Below are 19,346 nucleotides of genomic sequence, written 5' to 3'. Positions count from 1 at the left end.
CATTTATTAAGCACATCCGCCGTAGGCTCATTATAACCTTCTCTGGGTTTATGCTGTGGGACTTAGAGGTGAAAAGACCTTAGTTTATGATGAATTCAATAGAGTATTTAATAAAAGAAGATTCTACCTTGTAGACAATGGTGTTAATGTGATGGCCCAGCATAGCTACTCATATTTTTGTTATGACGATTGAAATAGCATCGCCGCTCTCCAAGGCTGTGCATCTTGTGCATTCTGGCCTTTCTGGAATTGATTTCACAGCAAGAGGATTTTTCTTTCATAGGCGCTGTGAAGTTAGCAGATTTTATGTGGGAGTCAGAATAGAGGTTTCCCATTTCTCGCTTGATTAATGACAGGGACATGTGAGATGAGGCTTTTAACAGAGGTATTGGAAATATTTATGGTGGCTTCTAGTGGTTGTTAAGAAGTTAAGGCAGTGGAAGGCATGGTGAAATACCTGTTTTCTCTTAGGTATCCTGTTTATTACCTTCAATATGTGCCTAAAGCATTTTAATACTACAAAAAAAAGTAATTATAGGGTTTTGAAGGACCACTCCCCTGGGGGTACCCGAGTGATGAGTCATCAGGGAAAGCCTGCAGAAATGGGCAGAGCTGCTCCCGCTGAGATGGTGATCATTCGTTATTCTCAGAATACGTTAGTCATTTCTGCTTCTCAAATGAACTGAAAGCTGAACATTTCCCGCAGACAGGAAACAGGAACTTGGTTGAATGAGCTTAAAGTTCAGTTATGGCTTTGGAAACAGAAGAGAAGACAGAACTAGCACTAGTATCTCATGGAATGCATCCAAGTAAAAGATGCTATGTTCCCCATGACCACTGAAGATACTAAGTTGAGACATAGCTTAAAAGAGTAATTGAAAAATCATCACTTGACTGAGGGGTAGAACTGGGCAGAACTAGCCATAAACAACTGTCAGATGAATGTGTTTCAGACAAATAGAGCAGAAAAGAGAAAAGCAGCCTAGGATCATGGTATTCTTGTACTTGGAACCACAGAGACCTTCAGGATTTGGTGCAAGGTTAGTTTAGGATGGTTTAAAGCCTCTGGTGAAATATTTGGGATTCCGTTTGTGCCCAGGCACTTCCTTACAGGAGTAGGTTAGAATTTCTGTGAAGTAGGTGGTTTCCATACTCTGGAAACTAGAAGAGTCATGGTTCAGGCTCACTGTTTGGTGAATTATAGCAACCTGCAGATGGGAAGCTGTGTAGTGTTTATTTCCCCCAATAGAAAGAAATGTCAGTATTAGCATATTCATTCAAATATAGTTACACATTATACATTTTTAAGCAGAATGAACTCGTAAGGACATTATGTAACACAGATTTTCCACCAGAAATTTTTGGATTCCTTTGCTTAGATTTTGTTTTTAGTGTCAAGTATAAAGGCCCGGGTTTTTATGTGGAAGCAGGTTTTTAATTTATGCACATATTTACATTAATTTTAATATTCTCTTGATCACCAAGAGATTGTTGAATATTAAACTGTTAGTAAGGGAGTAGCTTTCTTTAGGAAGTATCCCCCAAAGAATTTACTTCTTTACAAGTAATTTTAGAAAAGACAACTGCAAAATGGAAACTTCCCTGGTGAATCTCCCACCTCCTTTTTTAATCCATGTTTTGAAATGGAGTTCCCCAACCTCACTTTTTAAAAAAAAAATTATTATTTATTTATTTATTTTTGGCTGCATTGGGTCTTTGTTGCTGCACGCGGGCTTTCTCTAGTTTCGGCGAGCAGGGGCTACTCTTCATTGCGGTGCGCCGGCCTCTCATTGCGGTGGCTTCTCTTGCTGAGGAGCACGGGCTCTAGGCACGTGGGTTTCAGTAGTTGCGGTGCAGGGGCTTAGTTGCCCCACGGCATGTGGGACCTTCCTGCACCAGGGCTCGAACCCATTTCCCCTGCATTGGCAGGCGGACTCCCAACCACTGTGCCACCAGGGAAGCCCCCCAACCTCACTTTTACGCCTTTCTTTTAGGACTGAGTAGAATTGAATGAGGGGTGATCCTCAACCCCATTAAGTACAAAGTGTTCATTAGGGTTAAAAAGATACTTGTACTTGCCCTGCCGGCTGACTTGAATCCTAGCTCAGTAGGGTCATTCTGGAGTCACTGTAAGCATAAGGGCTCTGCAAAGGTAGAAGAATATTCTACTTGGCTCCTGGGGGAAGAATATTCCAGTGCTCAGATAGCTTCCCAATCTCTGTCTTGTCTCAGTGGTACCCTGCATTTGAGCCGTTATTTGGTTATATGAAATGTTTGTGTGGAGTGATTGGCCTATGATTGCAGTGATATAGTACATGTGGTGCAATGGGAGAGTCGTTCCTAACTTAACTTTCAGACAGCTGATCTTTTTCTCAAAAAGCCCCTAACCCTAAAGATTGTAGGGTTTGTTTTTAACCTCTTAGGGAGAAAGTGCTTCCATACAATCTAGCTTCTAACTGTCCTCAACTGAGGAAGACTGTTGACCACCTCCCTCCCTGCCTTTGATTGAAGGGTCATGTTGCTTAGGGCACTGCCCACAGGAAATAGGAGGTCAGTGCTATACTAGGGCATGATCAAAGGAGTGAGAGTTGGCCATGAACATATGGTCTCTAGCCAGAGCGTACCTTGAGTTTTGAAAACTAGGAATCTCAACTCCAGTTTGTTCTTTAGAGACATATTTAAAAAAACAGCTGTAGCCTATTGGGTCCCTAAGCTAAGAGTGTGTTGAGAAGCCTTGCAGTGTTTAATCTGCTATCACAGTCTCCGGTGGAAATCTGCAAAAGTGAGTCAAAACTCTGTTTTTCCAAAGACAGGATTGTTGTTATGAAACACATATATGTTACTTTAATGACTTTGATGAGATGCAAGCAACTCATTTTGAAGCAGCTAACTTTGGCTGAAAGAATTGCTTTTCAACCAAGAGTTGATTTCTTTAATTTTGCATCTTTCCTAGCTAATGTGACTAGTAAGGTCATTTTATTTGTCTGTTTTTTTCTAGATGTCATAACATTTTGTCATGAGATCATGAGAAAATGTTTCTTCTGCTTTGAGAGGAGTGATTAGGAGTCTGTTTAGGATGGAAAATCAATTCTTAGATTTGTTGCCTCTGCTGCTGACCTCTGCCTCCTGTGTGAAAGAAAATCAATGATGTTTCAAAGTCATACAGTTACATATTTGGGTTGCATAAAATTGTTCTGTGGAATGAGCTAAACTTTTAGAATTTGAGTTTGGTACTTGGCCAGATCTGGGGCCATGTCCTGCGATTGCTAGACCTTGTTTAAAAAAAAAATTTTTTTTTTTCTTGCTTTTACCGGCAATACCCCATTGCTGATGAAAGATCAGGATGTTGCCTGGACTTGGCACCGGGCGCCGAACCTCAATGCCTTTCTCTTCTACTTTCAGGCATAGCAACCCTGGAAACCATAAGATCGAGGTGCTGGAAGCATTCTGATAATCCCTTTTCTTATTCTTTAAAAATCTGGCCTGTTGCTGTCACACAACCATCAGGCCTCAAGATGTATGCTTAACAGAGAACGTTTGTTTTCAGAACGTCCTCTGTGTTGACCTTAGTTTTGCTTTTGAAGAAGAGTAAGCAGCAGGTTGCCCTGTATAGTACATGAGGAAGCGAACCGCCTTTACCTTTTACTGCTGCTCACATTGTTTGCAGATGCTTCCAGGAGGATTGAATTATAACCTAATTTAAAGATGATGTATTTTCGCTTAACTATTCACAGAAATAACTGCAAAGCGATGTTTTAAAGGCAAATTACCCATCGTAGATACAGCGGAAGTTAAATGCTTTAGGGATAAATGGGTGATATCTGCTGGTCGGAAATATCAACACTGTTGGAAGTTATAGCAAGTTTCTTGGCTGACCTTTTTATGGGGACACATAACTCCCCTTCCTTAAACAGTGTCTCATTGAGATGGGAAAAAGACTTCTGCTCTGCTGGGGAGTTTTTAGTACACTGGTGCTTCTCTTTAAATCTGTTTTTGAAATTCTTGTTTTGGATCTCATCTTCTGCAAAAGTGCCTTATATTGACACACTGTCAATACTCAAGTAAGGAAACCTACAAGTAAGGAAACCTACAAGTAAGGAAACCTACAAGTAAGGAAACCTACAAGTAAGGAAACCTCCCTTGGGTGTGTTCTGCAGCGGAACTAACCTATTCCAAATTTTACACTTGCTGGAGGATTAGAACCAGAAGGTTATAACCCGTTTGTAACAGGTGGATAGTAGTCTGCAGATGAAATTGATCCAGACCTTTTAGTTTTCTGTTTGTGTTCTTAGCTCTGCATTGTCCTTTCCTTTAGTCCTTTTCAGAACCTCACTTTCAGGCTTTGCATAATTTTCCTTGCCCCAATATTTAAAGGAAATTTTAAAAAATCCATTTTGAGCAAGCCAGCTGGTACCTAAGCATTAACAGGTATAACTGGATAATCCCAGAGGGTAGCTATTATTATTAACTTTTTAAAAAAGTCTGGTTGGGCTATTATTATAGGGTTGAGGGTTGGCTCATGGGTATGCCTCCTTTCCTATTCTACGTATATGTCTGCTCTCTATGTTAGTCTCATGTCCTCTTAAAATATTGTCTGTTGAACAGTAAGCTCCAGAAGGAGTGGGCTTGGTAAATGCTCATTGAATTTTTCTTGCATGAATGCATGTGCATGTACCTGTAGCTGCCCAGGATTTGGGAAACTAAATTTTTAAAAATATTACAGATGAAAAGGGTGGTTACTGGCTATACTTATTTTTAATTATTTCCCTCAAATGTCCTTATGGTGGTTAGTCTTCAGCAGTGATGATTACAAAACCAAAGAAAATAGAGACTCAACCGTTTGTTTCCTGCTTCAGTGAGCCTATGCCCAATAGGATAACATCACTTTCATATTATGAAAGCCACTGCATATGTCATTAAGTCTTTACAACTTTCGGTTGTCATGCTAGAAGGCATAGCTTCTTCCAAGACTTATTTCTACCGAAGAAGTTTTATTCCACCGTATTCTTGTTTAAATGTAGGAATCTCTTAACCAAATGGATTTTTTCTTCTGGATTTAAAAAATGTGATCTTAATACATGGCTTATTTTTTTAAATAAATGTTTCATTTTGGAATAATTTTAGATTTACATTGAATTTGTAAAGATAGTTCAGAGGTCCTGGATATTTTTCCCCAGCTCCCCCTAATGTTAACATTTTACATAACAGACACTGGTGCAATACTCTAAACTATAGAATTTATTTGGATTTCCCTAGTTTTACTACCAAAGTGTTTAATTTTTTTCCTGTTCCAGGATCCAAAATTGTTATACATGTTTATTTTAGAAAACATGTATGGATAAAAAAACAAAACAAAGTACCGGTCGTCCCCCTACGCAGAGACAACTATTGAGATTTTTTAGTATATATCCTTCCATATCCCCCAAACCTTTTTGGATTCCCCTAAAAAACAAAATGTGTTTTATATACCGTTTTGTAATTTGCTTTTTTACACTTAATATAGCATTTAATTTTTTTGTGTGAACATCTTCCCATGTCTGCTATTTTTAATATAGTTTAATCTATTCCCTATCCTTATTTATTTATTTATTTATTTGGCCATGCCAGTGGCTTGAGGGATCTTAGTTCCCTGACCAGGGATTGAACCCAGGCCCCCGGCAGTGAAAGCGCCAAGTCCTACCCACTGGACTGCCGGGGAATTCCCTGTCCTTAGTTATTTTGTTTCCATTTCTTTGTTCACTTAATTCTTCATGATTTAAGGCCAAATTATGCCTGTGTTCTCAACGTTTTCCCCCCCAACAAACCTGAGAAATAGGACACTCTTATCAGTAACAATGGCTCATTAACCCAGTGATTCTAAATATGTGTGTATTAGGTTGAACCATTTGAAATTGCTATATTTTTGTATGTAACAGCTTTTCGACTCTTGGCAATTTTATATGGTTCAACCTAATAGTTTAAAAAAGCTTTCTAGGTCATTCTGATCCCTTTCCTCCGTTCTCACTCCACGGAGAACCCCTGGCCTCTCACTCTACTGAGAATCTCTGCATTTAGAATGGTGAGCTGACTCTGAAACATTTCACCAGGCAAAAATGTTGACAAATCACCTTCCAGGTGTCTCTGATAAACACAACATCCTTAAGACTTATGCCTATGTTGATGACATATGCAGAGAACTTGAACTCCGGTGAATTGCATCTGTCCATCAGCGTGTTGAAAATAGACTTCTGAGCATCCAGCCGAAGCTCTGGAAAATACAGGCTGACTGACGGCTCTGCCTCCTGGTTCTGTATCTGTATTGGCTAGCCAGGGGCACTGGCGCCACCCAGTGGTACCTTGTAGACGAGCAGCTGATGTTGCTCTCACCTCTACTTTCACTTTTTTCTTTCTTTCCTGTTCTCCCATGTTTATGGTCTCATCTTCCTTTGCTTTTCTCCATCTGTGCCAGTTGCAGTAACGGGTTTCATTTAGCCCAGCTGGTAAGAATCAGAGCGCTACACTAGCCATATAATTTTGCTGTGATATCCTTATTTAAGTAAAGGCCTTGGAATATGAGACATAAAATCATACGTGTAAACATACTGAGCAGACTTATTTGCTCTGCTTATGAAGTCATGATTCCTACCCAGAATGGGAGTAAAATCTGTACTCTGCCAGAATGTGGCCCCTCTTGTGTTTAACTTCAAGCTTGTCAGTGTGTGAGAGGAAGCACGCCAATGAATCTCAGATGTGAGGAGGCATACACACATAGAGTGAAAGATTTAACTGGGAAATCAGTCTTTGGTTTCCTTCCTCTTTAGTATGACTTGTTATTTCAGTCAAGAACTATTTAGTAAGCACCTACTGTGTACCTGGACTGTGCTAGGTTCTGGGGATTATAGCAGCGATGGGGACAGAGATGACTTCTGTCTTTAAAGAGCTTACAGCCCAGCCGGGGAACAGAGACTTGAACGCTTTTAGGTGCTGTGCTGGGAGAGGAAACAGCAGAGGCACCTGACGTAAAGCGGGGAGGTCAGGGAAGGCTTTTTAGAAGCGTCATTCAAACTGAGACCTAAAGGAAGCCAGGAAAAGGGAGAAGAGAATGTTCTTGGCAGAGAGAAAAGGATGTGCTAGACGCAGAGGTGAGACATTAAGCTTCGTGCTTTTGAGAACCTAAAAGAAGTTTGTGATGGCTCGAGCTGTGAGATCAACTCATTTATAAGTTTCACACCAGTCCCGGGAGGTAGGAGTAGTATTCCCTCCATTTGAGAGTTGTAGCTAATGAGGCACAGAGGGCACAGAACTTGCCCGAGGTCACCCCATTCTAGTAAGTGGTAGCGCCAGGAACTGGACCCAGGCCGTCTGGCTCCAGCACGTTGGCTCACAACTACCTCAGCAGGACGCTGCGTTATAGATACTGGCGCTTCATTGTCCTGCCCCCCCCGGCTCCCCCCCCCCCCTTTTACCCTTTGATGAAGCATAGCGCCTTATCCTGTTCATCTGTGGTCTTTTTTTTTTTTTTTTTTTTAATATTTTATTTATTTATTTATTTTTGCTGTGTTGGGTCTTCGTTTCTGTGCAAGGGCTTTCTCCAGTTGCAGCAAGCGGGGGCCACTCTTCATCGCGGTGCGCAGGCCTCTCACTGTCGTGGCCTCTCCTGTTGCGGAGCACAGGCTCCAGACGCGCAGGCTCAGCAGCTGTGGCTCACGGGCCCAGCCGCTCCGCGGCATGTGGGATCCTCCCGGACCGGGGCACGAACCCGTGTCCCCTGCATTGGCAGGCGGATTCCCAACCACTGCGCCACCAGGGAAGCCCCCCATCTGTGGTCTTTTTAAGGGCCAAGTTAAATAAAATCTTTCTTAGTAAAACTGAACGTTAGGCTGTACTGGGTACAGCCTCTTCCAAGAACTAGAGCTTATAAATAATGTGAAAAATTCCTTAAGCTCACAGCATCTGGGTTAGCCCAGAAAGTCTCGGGTTTGCTTTAGTCTTTTATCATTGATTGGGAATCAAATACCTCATTTGATATGCAACTCTATGGTTGCTAACCCATATTTTCCAGAAAATCATAGATGGGAAGTTGTAATTGGTCGTATTTTTAAACAATGAGTGTAAGGTATGTATTCCCCGCAAGGCTAGAATTTTTGTTTGCTTGCTAAAGTTGATTTGGCAATATCCTTTTCTCTGATTTAGGTTAAGTTAGTGAAAGGGTAAACACAACTTCTTAAATAGGACTATAGTCTTTAAAAGTCATATGAATTAAAAGCCTATTTGTGGAGATATTTTCTTACAACAGATCTGATTTGTCCTTTATGTACTTAATATACAAGTGTGTGTTTTGTAAGATGAGGAACTGACTTCGGTTTGAAATTATTAATTAAAATTTAATTCTAGATTTTAGAAGTTGGGTTATAAATAGTTGTATGTAAACTATTTAAGATTCTAATTTGTTATCGTTGAAACACTTGGAATAAAAAGTTGTGTGTGTGTGTGTGTGTGTGTGTGTGTTAAATGGCACAAAGCTGGTTGTTTCATTTATTTTCCCATTTATATGTGACTGTGGATTCAGTCAGGACTTAGTACTTGGAAGTGTCTTTCCAGTAGTGAAGGTAGGCTTCTGCTGATGTAGCTATACATTCTTGCCTTGTTCTCCGTGCGACCAGAGTTAGGGTTATTACTAGGGTCATCATTAGGGATGTCTTTGCCAAAAGGCGGGGGGACACTCTGATAAGAATTACTCTGGGACAACATGTGTAAACCAGGGGACAGACCTAGGCAAGCTGGGAAATGTGATTACCCTTGTTTTAACCAATTCACGTAGAGCTCAAATTTGTGAGCTTAGCTTCAGAAGCACTGGCTCAACCCGATTGAGGTAACCAGCAGCCACAGGTAGCTTTCCCTTTACTTTGGAGTAAAACCATTAATTTTCCAGTAAATGTATTATTGTATATTGCAGTGGAATTGTATGTGTAGCAGCTGTGTTCCTTTTAGAATTTTGGGGCATTTTGAACTCAGTGCTGCTAGGCCCTGTCGAGGTTACTGCAGGACACAGAGCTGTGTGGGCCTTACAGGAAGTGAGATTACGTAATGATACTTTACTGTTGCCTGAAACATTTTGAAATGAAAACTTTGAGGGAAAGAAATGATTCAGCCTTTTCTGCCTCCTACTGCTTTTTGAAGTCAGCTAGTACACACATTAGTAAGCTGATACCACAGTTGATTGGAACGTCTGAAGCAAGACATTCTTAGGGTAAGATGATAGCCTCTAAAGTTCTGAGCAGTTGGTCCCAGAGTTCAGGTTGTAAACAAGTGGGTACTGATGGAGAGCTGACTTCTGAAATCCCCTCCCTTCACCGTCCCTCTCATCACCTGTGTGGTAAGCAAAGAAGGGATACCCAGTTGTTGCCTTTTGCCCATGACACCTTCATCTGGTTTCCTTATGGGGCAGAGGAGTGCCAGTATGACTCTTCTCATACCTATTAAATCTTATGCTGGTATCATCCGGCATTTGCGTTCCTGTTTGTTTTAATAGGATAAGTGAGTGGAACTCTGGGCTTTAAGGAAACTATTGATACAGTATTTTCATCTGTATGGAACCCCTCATGATTATCTGGCTCTTTGATATTGTCTATTCACTTGCCAGTAGTAGTCAATTTTTGTTAGCCACATTTTGACAGAGGGTACCACGGGGATGCTTAGCTTTAGGAAACATTTAACATTGTAGTTATAGCAAGAAAAAAAACCCACTCATTTTATCTTGCTTCATAGATCATATTACATGAGCGAAAGAAGTTTATTTTACTTTGAGTCTAGTTTAAAAACAGAAGTGTCAAATCTTCTTTCCGTAGTGGGGTTGAAGTCAACTTTTGGCTCCTTTTGTAGCATCTCTTCACCACGTGAGTGGGGCCAAATGCCTTAAGGGCCATACTCATTGTCACTTATCAACACACACATATATACACAGGCACACGCTAGAATTAGTTGAGACTGGTGCTACATTTTCTACTTATGTATTGAATGATAAAAGTAATATGTTCACTGTAGAAGTTTTAGAAAATGTAGGGAAAAATAGAAGGACAAAACTAAAAATCACCTATAATTCTACAACCCAGAGATTAACATTTCAGCTTGTAGCCTGCATGTATTTGGTTAAGTTGCATCTTAAACCAATTTCACTTCATATATCTTGACCGTTTTCTCATATCCTTAAATATCTTTGACAACACTGCACTTGATGACTGTGTAGTATTCAATCATAAGGATAGATCATTATTTTACCAATCTCCTTTTGGGCATTTGATGTTATTTCTAGTTTTTCTGTTATTTATATCACAATGGTGACTATTGTCTACATTTTTTTTGTGTGTGTGCATCTCGGACTATTTCCTTAGGATATTCGTAGAAGTAGAGAGTGAAATTATTCAGTCATGAGTTATATGTGACTTCAAGCGTCTGGATGCCTATTGCCAAATTGCTTTCTATAAAGCTTGTACCAATTTACACTTCTGTCAACAGGATAAAAAGTGCCTTTCTGTATACATTTGGCAACAATGAATAATTTCTTTATTCTTAATTGGAACTACTTTTGATGGATCCCCAGTGCATTGCTGTCTGTTTCAGCAAATAAAAATTATTCCTGGCAGAAATGAAAGTGGGGGATGTAATATTAAAAACAGTAGTACTACAACGAACTGGCAGCCCGAGATACTTTGAGAATTGTTGAAACAGGCCATATTTTAGCTCTAAGAGTCTGTGTTTCTAAAAATATATTTTTCCTTTTCAAGTAGTTTATCAATCTCATCTTTAATGTAGAGGAAAATGCTAATACTTTTCTTCTAAAATTATTGCTTCACGAACTGTACAGCAGAAATTAACACAACATTGTAAAGCAACTATACTCCAATAAAAATTAATAAAAAAATATTGCTTCATGAGTGCTTATTGTTCATTATGTTAGTGCTTTCTGTACGTATATTTATTGAGTCATGCCTTTGAAAACAAAATGTAACTTCTGGCAAAAGTTGTCCAGGATTTTGGAACATTTGGTTTATTACACAGCAGTAATTCCTGGTCAAGGTCTCTTAAAGTAACACATACTTCTTTCAACTATTATTCAGTTCTTTAGTATTTTAGTAAAGGCCTTGTGAATTCAGAATCACCCATGTATCACCATACTACTTGAGTAAACTTGGAAGGAAGAGATTTGGTAGGTCCAATGTTTGATATTATGCAATCGATTTGTCCAAAACATTTTCTAAAATCAGTATCATAAGGTTGCTGGTCCTAGAGGGCAGACAGCAGAAGCAAGAAGAACTACAATCCTGCAGCCTGTGGAACAAAAACCACATTCACAGAAAGACAGACAAGATGAAAAGGCAGAGGGCTATGTACCAGATGAAGGAACAAGATAAAACCCCAGAAAAACATCTAAATGAAGTGGAGATAGGCAACCTTCCAGAAAAAGAATTCAGAATAATGGTAGTGAAGATGATTCAGGACCTCAGAAAAAGAACGGAGGCAAAGATCGAGAAGATGCAAGAAATGTTTAACAATGACCTAGAAGAATTAAGGAACAAACAAACAGATGAACAATACAATAACTGAAATGAAAACTACACTAGAAGGAATCAATAGCATAATAATTGAGGCAGAAGAACGGATAAGTGACCTGGAAGACAGAAGGGAGGAAGTCACTGCTGCGGAACAGAATAAAGAAAAAAGAATGAAAAGAAATGAAAACAAACTAAGAGACCTCTGGGACAACATTAAACGCAACAACATTCGCATTATAGGGGTCCCAGAAGGAGAAGAGAGAGAGAAAGGACCAGAGAAAATATTGGAAGAGATTATAGTGGAAAACTTCCCTAACATGGGAAAGGAAATAGCCACCCAAGTCCAGGAAGCGCAGCGAGTCCCATACAGGATAAACCCAAGGAGAAACACGCCGAGACACATAGTAATCAAATTGGCAAAAATTAAAGACAAAGAAAAATTATTGAAAACAGCAAGGGAAAAACGACAAATACAAGGGAAACTCCCATAAGGTTAAGAGCTGATTTCTCAGCAGAAACTCTACAAGCCAGAAGGGAGTGGCATGATATACTTAAAGTGATGAAAGGGAAGAACCTACAACCAAGATTACTCTACCCGGCAAGGATCTCATTCAGATTTGATGGAGAAATCAAAAGCTTTACAGACAAGCAAATGCTAAGAGAATTCAGCACCACCAAACCAGCTCTACAACAAATGCTAAAGGAACTTCTCTAAGTGGGAAACAGAAGAGAAGAGGACCTACAAAAACAAACCCAAAACAATTAAGAAAATGGTCATAGGAACATATATATCGATAATTACCTTAAATGTGAATGGATTAAAAGCTCCAACTAAAAGACACAGGCTTGCTGAATGGATACAAAAACAAGACCCATCTATATGCTGTTTACAAGACCCACTTCAGACCTAGGGACACATACAGACTGAAAGTGAGGGGATGGAAAAAGATATTCCATGCAAATGGAAATCATAAGAAAGCTGGAGTAGCAATACTCATATCAGATAAAATAGACTTTACAATAAAGAATGTTACAAGGGACAAGGAAGGACACTACATAATGATCAAGGGATCAATCCAAGAAGAAGATATAACAATTATAAATATATATGCACCCAACATAGGAGCACCTCAATACATAAGGCAACTGCTAACAGCTATAAAAGAGGAAATCGACAGCAACACAATAATAGTGGGGGACTTTTACACCTCACTTACACCAATGGACAGATCATCCAAAATGAAAATAAATAAGGAAACAGAAGCTTTAAATGACACAATAGACCAGATAGATTGAATTGATATTTATAGGACATTCCATCCAAAAACAGCAGATTACACTTTCTTCTCAAGTGCACAGGGAGCATTCTCCAGGATAGATCACATCTTGGGTCACAAATCAAGCCTCAGTAAATTTAAGAAAATTGAAATCATATCAAGCATCTTTTCTGACCACAATGCTGTGAGATTAGAAATGAATTACAGGGAAAAAAATGTAAAAAACACAAACACATGGAGGCTAAACAAAACGTTACTAAATAACCAAGAGATCACTGAAGAAATCAGAGAGGAAATCAAAAAATACCTAGAGACAAATGACAATGAAAACACGACGATCCAAAACCTATGGGATGCAGCAAAAGCAGTTCTAAGAGGGAAGTTTATAGCTATACAAGCCTACCTCAAGAAACAAGAAAAATCTCAAATAAACAATCTAACCTTACACCTAAAGGAAGCAGAGAAAGAAGAACAAACAAAACCCAAAGTTAGCAGAAGGAAAGAAATCATAAAGATCAAAGCAGAAATAAATGAAATAGAAACAAAGAAAACAATAGCAAAGATCAATAAAACTAAAAGCTGGTTCTTAAGAAGATAAACAAAATTGATAAACCATTAGCCAGACTCATCAAGAGACAGAGGGAGAGGACTCAAAGCAATAAAATTAGAAATGGAAAAGGAGAAGTTAAAACAGACACGGCAGAAATACAAAGCATCCTAAGAGACTACTACAAGCAACTCTATGCCAATAAAATGGACAACCTGGAAGAAATGGACAAATTCTTAGAAACGGATAACCTTCCAAGACTGAACCAGGAAGAAATAGAAAATATGAACAGACCAATCACAAGTAATGAAATTGAAACTGTGATTAAAAATCTTCCAACAAACAAAAGTCCAGGACCAGATGGCTTCACAGGTGAATTCTATCAAACATTTAGAGAAGAGCTAACACCCATCCTTCTCAAACTCTTCCAAAAAATTGCAGAGGAAGGAACACTCCCAAACTCATTCTATGAGGCCACCATCACCCTGATACCAAAAGCAGACAACGATACTACAGAAAAAGAAAATTACAGACCAATATCACTGATGAATATAGGTGCAAAAATGCTCAACAAACTACTAGCAAACAGAATCCAACAACACATTAGAAGCATCATACACCATGATCAAGTGGGATTTATCCCAGGGATGCAAGGATTCTTCAATATACAAAAATCAATCAATGTGATACACCATATTAACAAATTGAAGAATAAAAACCATATGATCATCTCAGTAGATACATAAAAAGCTTTTGACAAAATTCAACACCCATCTATGATAAAAACTCTCCAGAAATTGGGCATAGAGGGAACCTCCCTCAACATAATAAAGGCCATATACGACAAACGCACAGCAAACATCATTCTCAATGGTGAAAAAGTGAAAGCATTTCCTCTAAGATCAGGAACAAGACAAGGATGTCCACTCTCACCACTATTATTCAACATAGTTTTGGAAGTCCTAGCCATGGCAATCAGAGAAGAAAAAGAAATAAAAGGAATCCAAATTGGAAAAGAAGAAGTAAAACTGTCACTGTCTGCAGATGACATGATACTATACATAGAGAATCCTAAACATGCTACCAGAAAACTGCTAGAGCTAATCAATGAACTTGGTAAAGTAGCAGGATACAAAATTAATGCACAGAAATCTCTTGCATTCCTATACACGAATGATGAAAAATCTGAAAGAGGAATTAAGGAAACACTCCCATTTACCACTGCAACAAAAAGAATAAAATACCTAGGAATAAATCTACCCAGGGAGGCAAACGATCTGTATGCAGAAAACAATAAGACACTGATGAAAGAAATTAAAGATGATACCAACAGATGGAGAGATATACCAAGTTCTTGCATTGGAAGAATCGATATTGTGAAAATGACTATAGTACCCAAAGCAATCTACAGATTCAATGCAATCCCTATCAAATTACCAATGGCATGTTTTACGGAACTAGAGCAAAAAATCTTAAAATTTGTACGGAGACACAAAGACCCCAAATAGCCAAAGCAGTCTTGAGGGAAGAAAACCTAGCTGGCGGAATCTGCCTCCCCGACTTCAGACTATACTACAAAGCTACAGTAATCAAGACAAAATGGTACTGGCACAAAAACAGAAACATAGATCAATGGAACAAGATAGAAAGCCCAGAGATAAACCCACGCACCTATGGTCAACTAATCTGTGACAAAGGAGGCAAGGATATACAATGGAGAAAAGACAGCCTCTTCAATAAGTGGTGCTGGGAAAACTGGACAGCTACATGTAAAAGAATGAAATTAGAACACTCCCTAACACCATACACAAAAATAAACTCAAAATGGATTCGAGACCTAAATGTAAGACTGGACACTATAAAACTCTTAGAGGAAAACATAGGAAGAACACTCTTTGACATAAATCATAGCAAGATCTTTTTTGATCCACCTCCTAGAGTAATGGTAATAAAAGCAAAAATAAACAAATGTGACCTAATCAAACTTAAAAGCTTTTGCACAGCAAAGGAAACCATAGACAAGACCAAAAGACAACCCTCAGAATGGGAGAAAATATTTGCAAACGAATCAACGGACAAAGGATTAATCTCCAAAATATATAAACAGCTCTTGCAGCTCAATATTAAACAAACAACGCAATGCAAAAATGGGCAGAAGACCTAAATAGACATTTCTCCAAAGAAGACATACAGATGCCCAAGAAGCACATGAAAAACTGCTCAACATCACTAATTATTAGAGAAATGCAAATCAAAACTACAATGAGGTATCACCTCACACCAGTTAGAATGGGCATCATCAGAAAATCTACAAACAACAAATGCTGGAGAGGGTGTGGAGAAAAGGGAACCCTCTTGTACTGTTGGTGGGAATGTAAATTGATACAGCCACTATGGAGAACAGTATGGAGGTTCCTTAGTTTAAACTAAAAATAGAATTACCATATGATCCAGTAATCCCACTACTGGGCATATACCCAGAGAAAACCATAATTCAAAAAGACACATGTACCCCAATGTTCATTGCAGCACTATTTACAATAGACAGGTCATGGAAGCAACCTAAATGCCCATTGACAGATGAATGGATAAAGAAGATGTGGTACATGTATACAATGGAATATTACTCAGCCATAAAAATGAATGAAATTGGGTCATTTGTTGAGACGTGGATGGATATAAAGACTGTAATACAGAGTGAAGTAAGTTAGAAAGAGAAAAACAAATATCGTATATTAACACATGTATGTGGAACCTAGAAAAATGGTAGAGGTGAACTGGTTTGCAGGGCAGAAATTGAGACACAGATGTAGAGAACAAACGTATGGACACCAAGGGGGGAAAGCCGTGGGGGATGGGGATGGTGGTGTGCTGAATTGGATGATTGGGATTGACATGTGTACACTGATGTGTATAAAATTGATGACTAACAAGTACATGCTGTATAAAAAAATAGAATAAAATTTAAAAATTAAAAAAAAAAAACAAAAAAGCAAAAAAAAAAAAAAAAGATTGCTGGTCCTGAGTCAAGAATTTTCAATGTGACAGCAATTTTCATCTATTAAAACTTTTCTTCACCAGTGGTTGTTTCCTAATAGTCAAGCTATATCTTAGGTGGATCTTACAAGTAGATTTTTGATATTTGTTGCTTTAAAAAATTCTTATTTAAATGCAGTTTTTCTATTGAGAGCTTTTAAAAAGAATGTGCCTTTCCCTCTTGATACTGTTGTTAGTTTCATCCAAGGTAATCAAAAGGATAGGGATAGTGCACTTATTTTTGTTTTCTACTATTCTTACATTCATCTTAAGAGTAAAACTAATCAATACTGATTAGAAAGAAATTCTTAATTTTGCTGTGTAGGGAAGCATATAAGTTGCTTTCCTAATGTTCTAGAAAGTAGACCCTATTTTAGTCCATTTGGAGGGGCGAGGGAGGAGAGTTTGATTTTAGAGACTAGTTCATTACTCTCATTTTAAAGCCTATTTCAGTTCTGAAAGTGTGCAACTTGGGAAGTAAGGAGTGGAATTTCTATGCATGTAGTTTATCTTCCCGTCCCAGGTGAAGTCTGGTACTTATATTGTAGGTTAGGTACTTGTCATTTTTATACACACACAATTTACATATGTGTGGTATGGAAATTGTGTGTGTGTATGTGTGCATATATATATAAAACCATACTAATGATAAAACTATGTGTGTGTACATATATATAATTTATATACATAATTTACCATACTAATTATAAGGGGAGAAGTTAAGTAACAGAATGGGTGATAATAGAATTCTTAGCTAGAGTTGAAGTATTTCTCCTCACATTCAAACTAGACTCTGTCTTTGAGCTAGGGTAAAGACAGTGGGTATAGTATAAATAAACATTGCTTCAAAACTTAGAAAGTGAAACAAAGAACTTACCCCTGGATACTGCAGATTTAACTACATAAAGAAATATTCATTGTTGTCATGGATATACAATTTATATGTTCTTCTAGCATTGAAAAGAATAATTTTTGACTTAGGAGTAAAATGAAGGATTTTCTGTTTGGCTAAAATTGATTATCATCATTCTAAAATATAATGGTACTTGTAGCTGTCCAGTTTTCCCAGTACCACTTATTGAAGAGGCTGTCTTTTCTCCATTGTATATTCTTGCCTCCTTTATCAAAAATAAGGTGACCATATGTGTGTGGGTTTATCTCTGGGCTTTCTATCTGTTCCATTGATCTATATTTCTGTTTTTGTGCCAGTACCATACTGTCTTGATTGCTGTAGCTTTGTAGTATAGTCTGAAGTCCAGGAGCCTGATTTCTCCAGCTCCGTTTTTCTTTCTCAAGATTGCTTTGGCTATTTGGGGTCTTTTGTGTTTCCATACAAATTGTGAAATTTTTTGTTCTAGTTCTGTGAAAAATGCCATTGGTAGTTTGATAGGGATTGCACTGAATCTGTAGATTGCTTTGGGTAGTATAGTCATTTTCACAATGTTGATTCTTCCAATCCAAGAACACGGTATATCTCTCCATCTGTTTGTATCATCTTTAATTTCTTTCATCAGTGTCTTATAGTTTTCTGCATACAGGTCTTTTGTCTCCTTAGGTAGGTTTATTCCTAGGTATTTTATTCTTTTTGTTGCAGTGGTAAATGGGAGTGTTTCCTTAATTTCTCTTTCAGATATTTCATCATTCGTGTATAGGAATGCAAGAGATTTCTGTGCATTAATTTTGTATCCTGCTACTTTACCAAATTCGTTGATTAGCTCTAGCAGTTTTCTGGTAGCATGTTTAGGATTCTCTATGTATAGTATCATGTCATCTGCAGACAGTGACAGCTTTACTTCTTCTTTTCCGATTTGGATTCCTTTTATTTCTTTTTCTTCTGATTGCTGTGGCTAAAACTTCCAGAACTATGTTGAATAATAGTGGTGAGAGTGGACATCCTTGTCTTGTTCCTGATCTTAGAGGCAATGGTTTCAGTTTTTCACCATTGAGGACAATGTTGGCTGTGGGTTTGTGATATATGGCCTTTATTATGTTGAGGTAAGTTCCCTCTATGCCTGCTTTCTGGAGGGTTTTTATCATAAATTGGTGTTGAATTTTGTCAGAAGCTTTTTCTGCATCTATTGAGATGATCATATGGTTTTTCTCCTTCAGTTTGTTAATATGGTGTATCCCATTGATTGATTTGCGTATACTGAAGAATCCTTGCATTCCTGGGGTAAACCCCACTTGTAGAGTTTTGATTACTGTTTCTTAGAGCCAGGCTCAGTTACTTTTGTGAGATCCCAATAGCATGACTTTTAGTCATTTCTTGTTTTTCCTTTGGTACCTGGCTTATCATGCACAGGTAATGTGAAACAGCACGTGAGGTTTCTTTTTATTTAGTTATTTATTTAAAAAAATTTATTTATTTATTTTTATTTTTATTTTTGGCTGCATTGGGTCTTCGTTGCTGTGTGCCGGCTTTCTCTAGTTGTGGCGAGTGGGGGCTACTCTTTGTTGCGGTGCATGGGCTTCTCATTGCGGTGGCTTTTCTTGCTGCGGAACATGGGCTCTGGGCGCACGGGCTACAGTAGTTGTGGCATGCGGGCTCAGTAGTTGTGGCTTGTGGGCTCTAGAGCGCAGGCTCAGTAGTTGTGGTGCACGGGCTTAGTTGCTCTGCAGCATGAGGGATCTTCCCGGACCAGGGCTTGAACCCATGTCCCCTGGGTTGGCAGGTGGATTCTTAACCACTGTGCCACCAGGGAAGTCCGAGGTTTCTTTTTAAAGGGGATCTTTTCTCATGTCACTATACACATAAATGTTGTCTCTTATTGCAGATTGGAATCACGAAAGATATACGGGTTCATCTTAAGAGAAAAAGAGGAAATCTGTAAGTATTTGTCCTTTAAAAATTCTATATTTGCAATCTTGTCGGCTTTTGGAGAAAACTAAGTGACCAAACTAACAGGCATTTTTCCTCTCTTTATATTAGAAAAGCCCTGCCAGTATTTATGTTTG

General features: G+C 38.5%; 1 protein-coding gene across 2 annotated transcripts in view; it reads left to right on the top strand.

Moving 5' to 3' along the window:
- Positions 1-19,346, top strand: part of ACSL4 (acyl-CoA synthetase long chain family member 4) — a 76,655-nt gene that overhangs the window by 8,285 nt on the left and 49,024 nt on the right. For both annotated transcript variants that reach the window (XM_057537943.1, XM_057537942.1), the window contains exon 2: positions 19,166-19,218. The gene's annotated coding sequence lies outside the window, so the exon portion shown is untranslated. The remainder of the gene's footprint in view (positions 1-19,165; positions 19,219-19,346) is intronic.

The sequence above is a fragment of the Balaenoptera acutorostrata genome, chromosome X (genome assembly GCF_949987535.1).
Source record: "Balaenoptera acutorostrata chromosome X, mBalAcu1.1, whole genome shotgun sequence".
Classification (NCBI taxonomy): Eukaryota; Metazoa; Chordata; class Mammalia; order Artiodactyla; family Balaenopteridae; genus Balaenoptera; species Balaenoptera acutorostrata.
The sequence above is the reverse complement of the archived record's forward strand: the minus strand, read 5'-3'. Positions and strand labels throughout refer to the sequence as shown.